General features: G+C 36.6%; 1 pseudogene; it reads right to left on the bottom strand.

The window, feature by feature from the left end:
* Positions 1 to 9,816, bottom strand: part of LOC115428489 (sodium bicarbonate cotransporter 3-like) — a 51,684-nt pseudogene extending 41,868 nt beyond the window's left edge.
* Positions 9,817 to 12,558: the final 2,742 nt, after the last annotated feature.

The raw sequence follows: 12,558 nt of genomic DNA, 5'->3' as shown, positions 1-12,558 counted from the left end.
AGCCAAGAGCTTAAAAATACACACATGCAAACCTTCACATGGGTGACACACACACACACACTCACATTTGGAGGACAGGCAAATGCTCACCCGCTGAGGTATTCAGGTCACAAATGAAGACCTACCACCAACACAGATAAATAGAAACAAGCACACGTGTCGGCTAGGCATTCCTCAGAGGGTGCTATGAAGTGAAAAGGGGTATATAGCGACGTATTCATTGAGATTCCAAATGCCTCCTTGACTTTGACTTTGACATTGACAACCCGAACCACAGGCTCAAGGTTAGACATGCCTGTCAACGACCTGTAATTTTACAAAGAACTATGCCTCGATTGTTTCTTGACCGTAACATGATCCATTAATTGAACATAAGGAAAATAAATCTCATACATTTTCAGAACAATACTCAAAAAAGCAGAGGAAAGAAAACGAGCCTATACTTAAATCGGTGAAACACTGGGAAACCCAGACAGATTCTGTGGCTATATGAAATGTGAGGTTGGGTTTCAACAGTCTAACCACTAAGCCATAAAGGTAAATGTGAAACCAAACCTATAATTACCATACTCCTCATAATTTGGGATATAAAACAGGAAGGCAGTTTAGTAGAAAGGGTGACACCTAATGGCTGATGTGACACTGGGCTGATGCACCAGGTAAATTTGAATGACCAACCTGAGATCTTTTATTATAGTAGACAAGTACCATATAAATGTGTAGAATGCAGCAAAACCACACAAACTGGCAATTTGCATAAAATTTTATCATTATTTTGATATGCTGCATGAACAGAAAACACAAATACAGTGTGTGCATGTGGTTCATACAGCTGCTGTCAATTCTGGTGTGGAAAGACACATTGGACTAAACATTTTTAACTTCTACAGTGAAAAATAACTTGAAATGTATGTCAAAATTGGTTTGTGGGAACACTCTTGATGAACTTAGGTAAAAAGTTGTATGAGAAGTGATGAGTGACAACTGCTATGAAAGTAACCAGTGCTTTATATTGTCCATTAAAGCATTTACTTCAAGGATATTCCGTGATTCATTGGTCGATAGGGGTGTAACGATGCACTTGTTTGCATGGGCCTTCGATACAATAGTGTACCGAACAAACACATGTAGCCTATGTGAAGAATGCAAACACTCGGGAAGCAGGGTGGATACAAGCAGAACCCATGAGCAGGGGTTCCTCTATATACATTCAGCGTATAACAGAGGCACAGAAGCCGGGTCGGACATTCGAAGTATGTTAAGTTTCACTTTTGGTTTTCGGTATGTTGCAACTCTGTGGCCCAAAAAAATTCCACGGATTCCTTTATAGCAAAATGTTTTTTTATTTTTTAACTCAGTCGCAAAATCAATTGAACCTGCTCCTCTTCTCCTTCACTGTGACGCTGCTGTGGTGTTACTGTGGGGTCATGTTCACAGCACCTTAGGGAATACTGTGAGGCATTCAAAAACAATACAGTAAATTTCAGGGTTTGCCACACTGATCATTCAAAAATGTAAAAATACATAACATGTTGGGTGCCTGTTAATGCACAAATGACTGAACAATATTTTGTAAAATGATCTTGCCCCACAGGTAGTTATGGAACACACACACCGACAATGTATCAAACCTATACCGAAAACGTGCCAAACCGAATTTTTTCTGTACCGTTACACCCCTATTATTTGACATACCCAATACTTGCAGCTTTTCATCAGATACAAATCACAGGTAAAATGTTTCTGGCACAGGTCAACATGTGCAGCTCTAAGTTCACATACAAGGAGGATTAGAGGTCAGAGAATAATTCCCCAAAGTCTCATTCATTGTCCATTCTGTTTAACAGCACCAACAACCAGAAAACGGCTACCAAGACTCTTGAAGAAGCTGGCAGTGCAGTGAGGTTGATGGGTTTTCCAAGTTTCTCTGTAATAGGATGTCCTCTCCAATCCTCTTTGTAGCTACAATAGAAAGAGGCATTACAGTATTTTGAGTATTACAATCTTGGGCCCTTCGATCAGCTTTTCTGGCTTTTACATTAATTGTTTTTTTGCATTAAATTACCTTTAATTGCACTGTCCAATAAATTCCGAAACTTAAAAATGTCAAGACGAGGCTTCTGTGTGATTTGGTGAGGAGTCTTGTTTTAATCATTGTTGGCAATATTGCAATTTGCAATTTTCAATCTGCATCTACATACCTGGTTGTCAGGGAAAATGAGCAGGGAATACTAATATCTACTGCTAGTTTCGAAAGGTTTTACAATGTCAGCTCAGAGATACAAGTAGCATAAAGAATACAACAAAAAAATATACCAATATATGTACCAACTCTTTTGCATGTTTTACATAATACTTCACAAATCCTACTAAATACAGTCCTTTGAATCACACCCTTTAGCAATTATATACTGGCGCAAGATTATAATCAATTACTTGTCTACTTCTGTTGGGAACAGTTGGAAGTATGTTGTGTGTTAATTGAAATTAAATACACTGGCTCCACAGTTAAAACTGATGAACAGTTAAGTAAACAGGAGGCAGGTCTGTTCATCATACAAATCACCTCCCAAGTAGCAATACACTTAAATGTATGTAAACATGACAAATGAATGTTGAAATAAAAATCATTGACTTTTCCTGATTAACTGGATCATTTGATGAAATACAACTAGGGCTGTGCAATTAATCGAAATTCAATTACGATTTTGATTATTACACGCAACGATTACAAAAATTATGTAATCGAGAAAAAACGATTATTAATTTTGAGTCGTTTTAATTCACGTGCACGCAAGCTACCATGAGCTGCTCTGCCCCGCCCCCCTCTAAGCTACTGCTGCCAGCTAGCCGGCAGGTCCACCCCAAGAGGAAAGTTGTACCTAGCGGTCTGGAAAAATGGCAGGAGAATCACAGCAGAAGTGCTTGGTAAACAAAAAAGGCAAGTCAAATTCAATTGTATGGAATCACTTTGGGTTTGATGAAGAAGACGAAGAGCAAAAACACATCACGTGCAAAAAGTGTTTCGTAGTTGTGTCTGCACCGACCGTTAACACAACAAACCTTTTTAACCATCTAAAGTTTAACCACCGCCACCTTTATCATAATCTTATGAAAAACCTAAAACACATAAAAACAACTCCGTCTACAACTTCGTCCGCAATGCAATCTTCAGTTTCTGAATCTCTTTACGCTGCAACTCCCGTATTAACTTAACCTAACCTAACCTAACCCGTACAACCCTAACGTACATATTCTAGATGGCTGATGTATACAGAAGGCCTTAATTGAAACCTCACGGCACGCCACTGAACTTACTATGTTTCATACTACATTGAACATACTTGAATTTATAATTTGCACTTTACGTGAGCTTTTTTTTTTTTAATTGCTACAGTTCTATGGCAAGTCTATAGCAGTTTAATTACAGTGCACTGTTTATTTACAAAAGGAAACATACTTGAATTTACAGTACACTTATTTGCATTCAAAGATTTTTTTTGTTTCGTACAAAAGTGAACATACTTTGTTTTAGTGGTTAAAAGCTTTATTTATGTTTAAAGAGTATATTTACATTGTTTTGCAAGAAAAAAATAAACAACTTTAAGGTTAACAAATAATCGTTTTTAATAATCGTGATTTCAATTATTGCTAAAATAATCGTGATTTTTTTTTTTTTTCTATAATCGAGCAGCCCTAAATACAACTGTCCTATGAATCAAATACAACTAGATTTATCTCTTATAAATGTTGTTCACTTCAAAAACCAAATGAAAGCTTGTTCCTCTCAGTTTATTACAGGCTGTTTTCATAAGGAACATTTTATTCCACCAGAAAGTGGCCTGCGCACCATATTAGCAACCTGCTGAAAGGCTCTCTGTTTTGTAGGCCTATTAGACTATACCTAATTCCTTTTATCGTATTAACATAATAGTATAGCTGAATGGAACAAAACACCACCAGAGTGGAAAAGAGGCTAATTTTGTGTAATTACCCATTCAAACTAATGCTATACACTGAGTAAGCTTCATAAAACACTCACTAACCCTGGCAGTAAGTGTCAGTTCAATAATAGTGCAGGTCAAGGAACTCACACTGGCTGGACAAAAACCCACTTCTAGTAATGGGACGACAGGATGTAAAAATCCCTTTTCCTGTAGGCAGCTTGGCAGTTCACATTAAATACAATTCAACACTTTAGCGTCGGCCCAACCCAAAAAATCAGAGCGTAAATACCATGGGAATAACTGTCAAAAAAAATAAAAAGCACTACAGTATAACATCCTGATGCCCCCAATTCAAGCTTTTTTTTTTTCCCTTAATTCAATTTTTTTTCCCAATTCAAGCTATTAAATGAATTATCTTTGAGTGAAACAAAGGAGCATAATTTTCTTGAAACCATAAGATGCTTAAGTTCATCATAAAATACTACAGTAAAGCTCAAAACGGAACACTAAAACATTATTAAGTTGCCTGACAATCAATTAAATAAAAGTTCGATGCTACATAAGCACTAAATTGTTGTGCCTGTGGGTATAATCTGTAGTGATTAAACACAACAGGCTCCAAATATATTAAAAAAAGCACTCTGCAATAAAACAGTAATAAAATAATCTGTTCCACTGTGGCCTATTAAAGGTCATTAAACCAAAGTCAAAGGGTAGCTCCTGTAAAACACCATAAAGCTGGGAGTCATCATCAGCAGAACAAAGGTATCACCAGGGTTTGAGGCGGAGGTGGCAACATTATCTTCACTTGACTGAACAAGAACAGAAAATAATAATTACCACATTTAACCTAGGATTTACCGATCCGATACTGATGTCAAACACAGATCTGATCCTGACCCAAATAATGGACCAGATATAGATGAGATAAATCAGTCTATTAATTTCTGTTTATATACTGTATTATTCAGCACACAAAAATGGCAATATCCCACTTATAAAATCTAATACTCAGCAATAAATAATTACAAACAAAAATTAATTAAATTACTTCAGTCTTGCCAGAAAGTAAATCTCATCTTTCACCAACAAAGGATCTGAACTCTATATATTATTTCACACTTGTTACACCAATAATACTTTTTACCAAGTTGTGGGTGTATCATTATTTTGCACTTTGTAAAGTTAGAAAGCAGCGTTTTCTTTGCTATTCACCCAGTCTCTTCCATACATAGTAGGGCTGCACTATATAAAAAATATTGTTAGCGTGATGACGGAGTGTGCAATATTCATGTCGCAAAGATGTGCAAGTGTTAGTGCTGGACTAACTTTATGTTTTGCACACCGTGGGGTAACAGAGTGGTTTTCTCTATCCCTCTAACATGCTAGTTTTTCTGGCAAAAAAAAAAAAAAACTGAAGTAATGCTACTGCTGCTGGTTGAATACAAGTTTACATGTTATTAATGTTGAAAAGATGTGAGTATTTTCAGAGCACGACTTTGGGCAAGGCCTGAACAATTCTATTTAAAGATTTTATTTTTATATGCAGTATTTACCAAACTAGACAAGCGATGGAATATTGTTTCGTTAAATCTTACTCTGGCACTTTTGTTACTATGAAATACATCCGTGTCATTTACACATTGTTGGGTCAAAACACAATAATGTCTCATCAGAGAGCAAACTTTGAGTGACTGTCATTCCAACATTTATTTCAATATAAAGTAGCTCCTTGTTTTGGATAATCCCTTATGGTCCGACTAAAGCAAAAATGAATTTAAAATTAAAAATGTGGGTCATTTAGCAACACTAATCTGTCAAATTGTCTCTAAAATGTCCCGTCAGAGATTTCGAATACTGTGTTCTGACTGTTATATGTGAAGAAAATGACAAAATATTTGCCTATGTTTGTGTCTGAAAGTCTAAGGCAGCAGCATCACCAGGTTCTTCGACAGAATTGTGTAACTGATTGTAGTAGCGCAGTATTTTGTCTTAAATTATAAATAATTGAGTCAGCATACAAACAATTGGCTCATTTTAACATTGTGAAGGAACATTTTTCTTAGTAGATGAAATTGGTATTTTAGGTGAACGAGAAATATCACAATAGCATCATTATTGCAATGCTGTACACCCATAATCACATATCGCAAGTTTTGCCAATATCGTGCAGCCCTAATACACAAAGACAAACAGATTAATCAAGTACTGCTACTGGATCCATACTCAGTGTTGGACCTTGTACTCAGTCAATCCCTAGCCATAACTGTACGGTAATTTAACTGTTGCTTAAATACTTAGTCACTTAATTCCCTGATTTTAATTAATTGCTAGAGATCACAGATTTACCGAGCATGTCTCGCAGTTTAGAAAAGGCTTAATGTGGTAAATGGTTTAAGGTTTTAAAGCCTTTCTACAGCACTGAACTGATGTCATAGTTAGAAACCAAGTGTTTTCCATAGACATCAGAGTTGTGTTTAGACCTGGAAGTGGCTGCTCTGCAAGTTTTAGAGTTTTAGGCGTAGCACCCATCTCGGCTTACTTTTGTGGACCTCTTTTGAAAATTTTCTTTTGTGGTTTTCAGTCTTTTTTATCATCTGTTCCAGCTTTTCCACATGCTTTATACTTAGGAACATTGGGTGTGTTTATGTATTTTCACATCATTTGGGGCAGGTATTATTAACTTATCTAAGTCTTCCACAAACTGAGGGCAGATGTGATATGACTATGTATACACTTACATGAATAAACTAATTGACTAAGTAGTGTGAAGAAGCCTTAAGCCACCTTTATCTTTGTTGCTTTGTAGACTTGAAATGAGCATACATATTTATTTCTCATTCTCTTTACTTCAAATACAATAAAATACAGGAAATATGTGCACAGCCTTAAGACACATAAACTGAACTGGGTTCTAAAGGTTAAACTAACTATTTAGTGACCCCTGACCCCATGACGACAATTAGAAACATTTGACATGTGTTGAATGAAACCTGGTATAAAACATCATAAAATGAATGTAATAAATGTCTCTTGTCTGACATCTTAAGTGCAAAGGGAGGTGACACTAAATGTTTCCACTTTGGTTTACAGAAGCCCTGAATCTTTTGTTTTTACTGGTAAACATACTTCACATATATGCAGATTGGCTCTTAATACAGAAACTGAAAGTTTAGTTTTTACTGCTGTAAATACTTCCCTGAGAAGTGAGACTGAGAAATGCACATGTGGTCATTTTAACTTTACTAAACCAACACACCTAAAGTTGACCTTGGACTTTTGCACAGTACTATATGTTGCATGCTTTGGTACAATCAACAAAACATGAGAGATCTTACATTGTTCTGTGGTAAAAGTATAAGAGGGTCCATGGGAAGGTCTTTTGGGAGATTTGTTTTCCAGTTCTCTCATTGCTCTTTGAAAATAACCTGATAATACTCAATTTATAGTTGAGTAATTTCACTCCCTACACAAGACTAACGTAAAACTCTGTATACTGGCAAAATCCTGACCACAACTACCACTCAATGCCAATAAGCTAAGACAGTGTTTCCCAACCTTTTTTTGGCTCATGACCACATTTTTAACGTCACAAATTTCTGGCGACCCCAGACATTCAAAACTAAGACTTTTTTTTTTTTTTGCTAAAATTAATTTGTTTTTGATCATGTAATAGTTTGCTATGTTGCAAGCAAATGTTAATTTTAGGCTATATAATGTATATAATGCACCTTTTTGGTGTCTGCTTCTCACTTTCTCTTGGAGATGTCTTAGCATGGCCAGGAAGGCAAAGAAATCTTTCCATTCTCTACTTGGCCCGGTCCTCTGACTGCGGCTGTGTCCGGGCAGATTGAAGCATACTAATGCACTCAGTCACATGATGGGGTCAATCAAGATATGCCCTCTCAGATATTATATCTTGCATTTTATTTGAACTTGAGTTTTATTAAGAAAAGTGTGTGGTGTTTAAATTATATTCATTTATTCATCTTCTGAACCCGCTTTATCCTCACTAGGATCACGGGGGTCGCTTGGAGCCTATCCCAGCTACTTATAGGTGAAGGCGGGGTACACCCTGGACATGTCACCAGTTCATCACTGGGCTGACATATAGAGACAAACTGTCACTCTCACATTCACACCTATGGGCAATTTAGATTTACCAATTCACCTATCTGTGGATATCTTTGGATGATGTGAGGAAGTTGGAGTACCCGGAGAGAACCCACACAGACACAGGGAGAACATGCAAACTCCACACAGAAAGGTCCCATCCCCATCAACTGGTGTTGGAATCAAACCCAGGCCCTTCTTGCTGTGAGGCACAAGTGCTATCCACTGTATAACCTTATAGCATACTGAATCACTAAAAAATATTTTTTATTAGAATTTTTTTTTTTTTTTATCAATTACTAGAAAATTCTGGGGACCCCATTTGAATTCCAAGTGACCCCATGTGGGGTTATGACCCCAAGGTTGAAAAATACTGAGCTAAGATCATTATTTGAAAAAAATATGAGCTTTTTTCTCTCAGGTTAACATCTTTAGCGAGAGTTTTTAATTATTGTGTAATAGTAAGCATACACTGGTTGAACACTCAAACTGCAGCATGACACTAGTGTGATCCTCAGGATATGCATTTTGACTGACAAAAATTAAATAAGCCAAATTTTATTTGGCATAATAAGATTGAATAACCTCCTAAACTGTCCCAGTGGCACATCAAATCCATCTACTGCTGTGCATGGGGGACAAACACACAGCTCTCCACTAACCCTTATGGGGCAGTAAACAGGGTCAAGTTTCCTCAAACACATGCATGCACATGTATGTCCAAATACCTTCACTGACATGAAACAACACTGTGGGCAACCCTGAACACAGCCTAAAAAAGAAACAGAGTTCTCATCTGTGACTGTAAAGTTACACCCAGCAGACAGGATGTGACTCTACTCCCACCCACAAAAACTGGGGTGAGACACAGACATGAGTTTGGTACTGACTCTACAACCTGTTTAACTCAGCCTGGGAAAATTACACTACTGTCAGCACACTTTCTTTTTTTCCATCGTCTACTTGCATGAGCTTTCACTGTAAATTTAGCAACATTTCCTGACTTGGAAATGTCACAAAAGAAGGTTGTTCTATTTTGGGCGGATTTGATGCAAATGAGGCTGTATTTCTGTGCTCTGAATCTACCTGCACATCTTATCAGCTGATTATTTTGGACGTATATGGTCAAGTAACGGAAGCGTGGACCTGTTAAACGTGACAGAAAATGCGACAAAGGGATTATGAGCAGTTACAAAACACTAGCTCTAATGTCAAGTTCAAGACAGCAATATTTCCAGTTAGTTTAGGAGCTACATTTTGTGTTCATTCACTACCGTATCTGAATATTTACTGTTTGTGTATAGCTACTTTATTAGCCAACTGAAAATTACAAAAGGGGTGAGCGAAACGGGCAGAAATAATACGTTTATGGAAAATATATATTTATATGAGTGGGTTCGCTGACTTTTTAAGGAACCTGTTTTATGATTTATACCCATGCCACGTGTCAAAATTAGAAAGCCGGCTAACAATAGCTGTAGCCGGATGGTGCCTCATCGGATGTGAGTCCAAGCATCCATCCCCACCAGTACTTCTCCTAATATGAGGAAAAAACGGACAAAGAGGCTCACCAATGTAACGGTGGGCGGGCTAACGGGTAAACTGGACCGGCTGGGGTACTCACTGTTCTCAAGAGTGGCCTCATTTGTTCCAGGGGTTCGTCCATTTCACCTGCCGCCGGTCCTGTGGCCACCGTTAGCTCAGGTTTTTTGGGGTTTTTTTTGCCCGTTACGCGGCGGCGGAGACCGGGCTGGCTGAACTATGAAGACTCACTCAGCTTTCCATAACGACGCCCCGAAGCCACGCCCCCACCAATATGATTGACAGTAATTGATTACCAATGCGCTTTTAATACCCGGCGTTTTCAGCCAATCGTATTTTGAAACGTCATAATAGGGCTGGAGGCTGTTTCCTGGTCGCCCCTCAGTCCCAAGCGGGCTTTTTTGTATGAGGCATTTCTTTAACCTCCATAACCTGGACTTGACCTTCCCTCAGCAGCCTGATTTCTATGTAAACTGAGCTGGAAAAAAAGGGATTTGAAATCAGAATATGTTGTTTACAAATTCTAATATGGATTATGAATTTTATTAGATCTGATGATGATGATGATGATGATGATGATGATGATGATGATGATAATACAGGGTGGGTAAGCAAAAATGTACAATATTTTGAGGCAGGGATTGAAAGACAGTGTATGACCAATTAGTTTATTGAAAGTCATGAGAATTTATATGCCACAAGAAAATGTACATAATAGAAAATGTTTTTATTCTATGTGTCCTCCTTCTTTCTCAATAACTGCCTTCACATGCTTCCTGAAACTTGCGCAAGTGTTCCTCAAATATTCGGGTGACAACTTCTCCCATTCTTCTTTAATAGTATCTTCCAGACTTTCTCGTAATAGTTTTGCTCATAGTCATTCTCTTCTTTCCATTATAAACAGTCTTTATGGACACGCCAACTGTTTTTGAAATCTCCTTTGGTGTGACGAGTGCATTCAGCAAATCACACACTCTTTGACATTTGCTTTCCTGATTACTCATATGGGCAAAAGTTTCTGAAAAGGTATGGATAATAGTGTTAGGTATGATTATGACATCAATATATGTTTGGTTTCAAAACAATTGACGTAGTGCCTGCTGAGAAAAAAACAACTAAATGTTCATTGTAAATTTTGCTTCCCCATGTCGTAGTAGTAGTAGTAGTAGTAGTAGTAGTAGTAGTAGTAGTAGTAGTAGTAGTAGTAGTAGTAGTAGTAGTAGTAGTAGTGATGATGATGATGATGATGATGATAATGATGACTGTATTTGTATAGCACCTTTAAAAACAAAGTTTACAAAGTGCTTTGACAGAGGGCACAACAGCAGGATACACGAAGCAAGTAAAAACACTAAAACAGAAGCAACACAGCTAGAGAGATGTATGAACAAATTAATAATCAAACAGGATCAAATTTAAAAATTAAAATTCAAAGTTAAAAAGGGACAGACATCACATAAAAGCAAGTCTATAAAAATGTGTTTTAAGAAGTGATTTAAAAGACGTCACTGATTCCGCAAGCCTTATATGACGATAACTTTGGAATACTTTGCACTGCAGAGCATCATTTAACCCTTGTATGGTGTTTGGATCTGTGGGATCCGTTTTAATAATTTCTTAAAAGAAAAATAGTAATTAATTTCTTTTATTAATTTTTTCATCTCATATCTTGATTATATTAGGGTTTGTTTTGTTTTTTTAAATAAAATGTAACTAAAAACTAGTAGCACTTTAATTCATAAATGTGATCTAGCAAAGGCAAATATTAAATCCTTTTTATGTTGCTTGTAATTGGGATTAAATAAACATCTGTTGTGTATTTTAACATAAAATTATTTGATTAAGTTTAATTACAAACCCACACATGCAGCAGGTCCACCACACCCATGTACACTGGGTGAATAATAAAAATCTGAACACCACACAAGGGCTAACTGAGAGGTGTCAAACATGTGGCCCACAGGTCAAAACCAGCACATACTATATGTATATATATTTAAACTTTTTTCTTTTAAACAGTTTTGCCCCACACACCACGAGAGTTGTCTCTCTTAATTTTGTTGTACATATATATGACAATAAAGACATTCTATTCTATTCTATACAGCCTAATTTGAACAAGTAAAATAAGGATAAGAATAATAACCTATAAAATATGAATAATCTGAAATGTCTTAACAAAAGTAGGTGCAATGTAATGTTTTTGTGTCTTTGTAGATCCACTGTGATCTGTAAGTTGTAATGCACATGTGTAAATGGTAAGCTGAGGCATAATTGTTAAAATTCCACTAAAGGATCATTTGTAAATGTAAAAATTTTCATAACAATTTTACTTTTTCCACAGTAAAACCTAGAGAAAAATTAGGAGCTGACATTAATTATAGGTTATTATGCTGTTATTTTACTGGTCTGGGCCACTTGAGATCATATTGGACCAAAATGAGTTTTTGTTGTGTCTTATTGTTTTATGCATATTTATGGTATTTGACTAAACTGTTTCTATCTTATAATTTAATCATACGTTTAGATGTAAAGCACTTTGGTATTCTTCATGTTGTAAAGTGCTATATACATAAACTTTGATTAAGTTTTTGTTTTTTCAATTTCACTGTGACAGATGAAATATTAGAATAGTATTTTAACCCCCCTTCTGCCCCTTCTAAAGTCCATACAAAGGCAGAATAATGTCATTATGATGCGATTAGTTCTTTACATTAGCATAATAACAATTGTAGCTTTTCTGGTCATAAGGTTACAGAGCATCTAAGTGTGGTGGCCAAATATTCACGGAATGCAGACTGATTTGTTTTTTAGTATGGGATATGTTGCTGAGATGTTGACCCATGTGCTGTTATATACCACATAATCTGAAATAAATAAGATTGCTTCTTTGGGTGAAGGATTGTGCCTCTTTTCATTTGTAGAGATGTCAGTTAATACCTGATGATGGCCACAC

This window comes from Sphaeramia orbicularis, chromosome 11, assembly GCF_902148855.1.
Source record: "Sphaeramia orbicularis chromosome 11, fSphaOr1.1, whole genome shotgun sequence".
Taxonomy (NCBI): domain Eukaryota; kingdom Metazoa; phylum Chordata; class Actinopteri; order Kurtiformes; family Apogonidae; genus Sphaeramia; species Sphaeramia orbicularis.
Note: the sequence above shows the minus strand (reverse complement) of the source record. Positions and strands in the feature narration are given on the sequence as shown.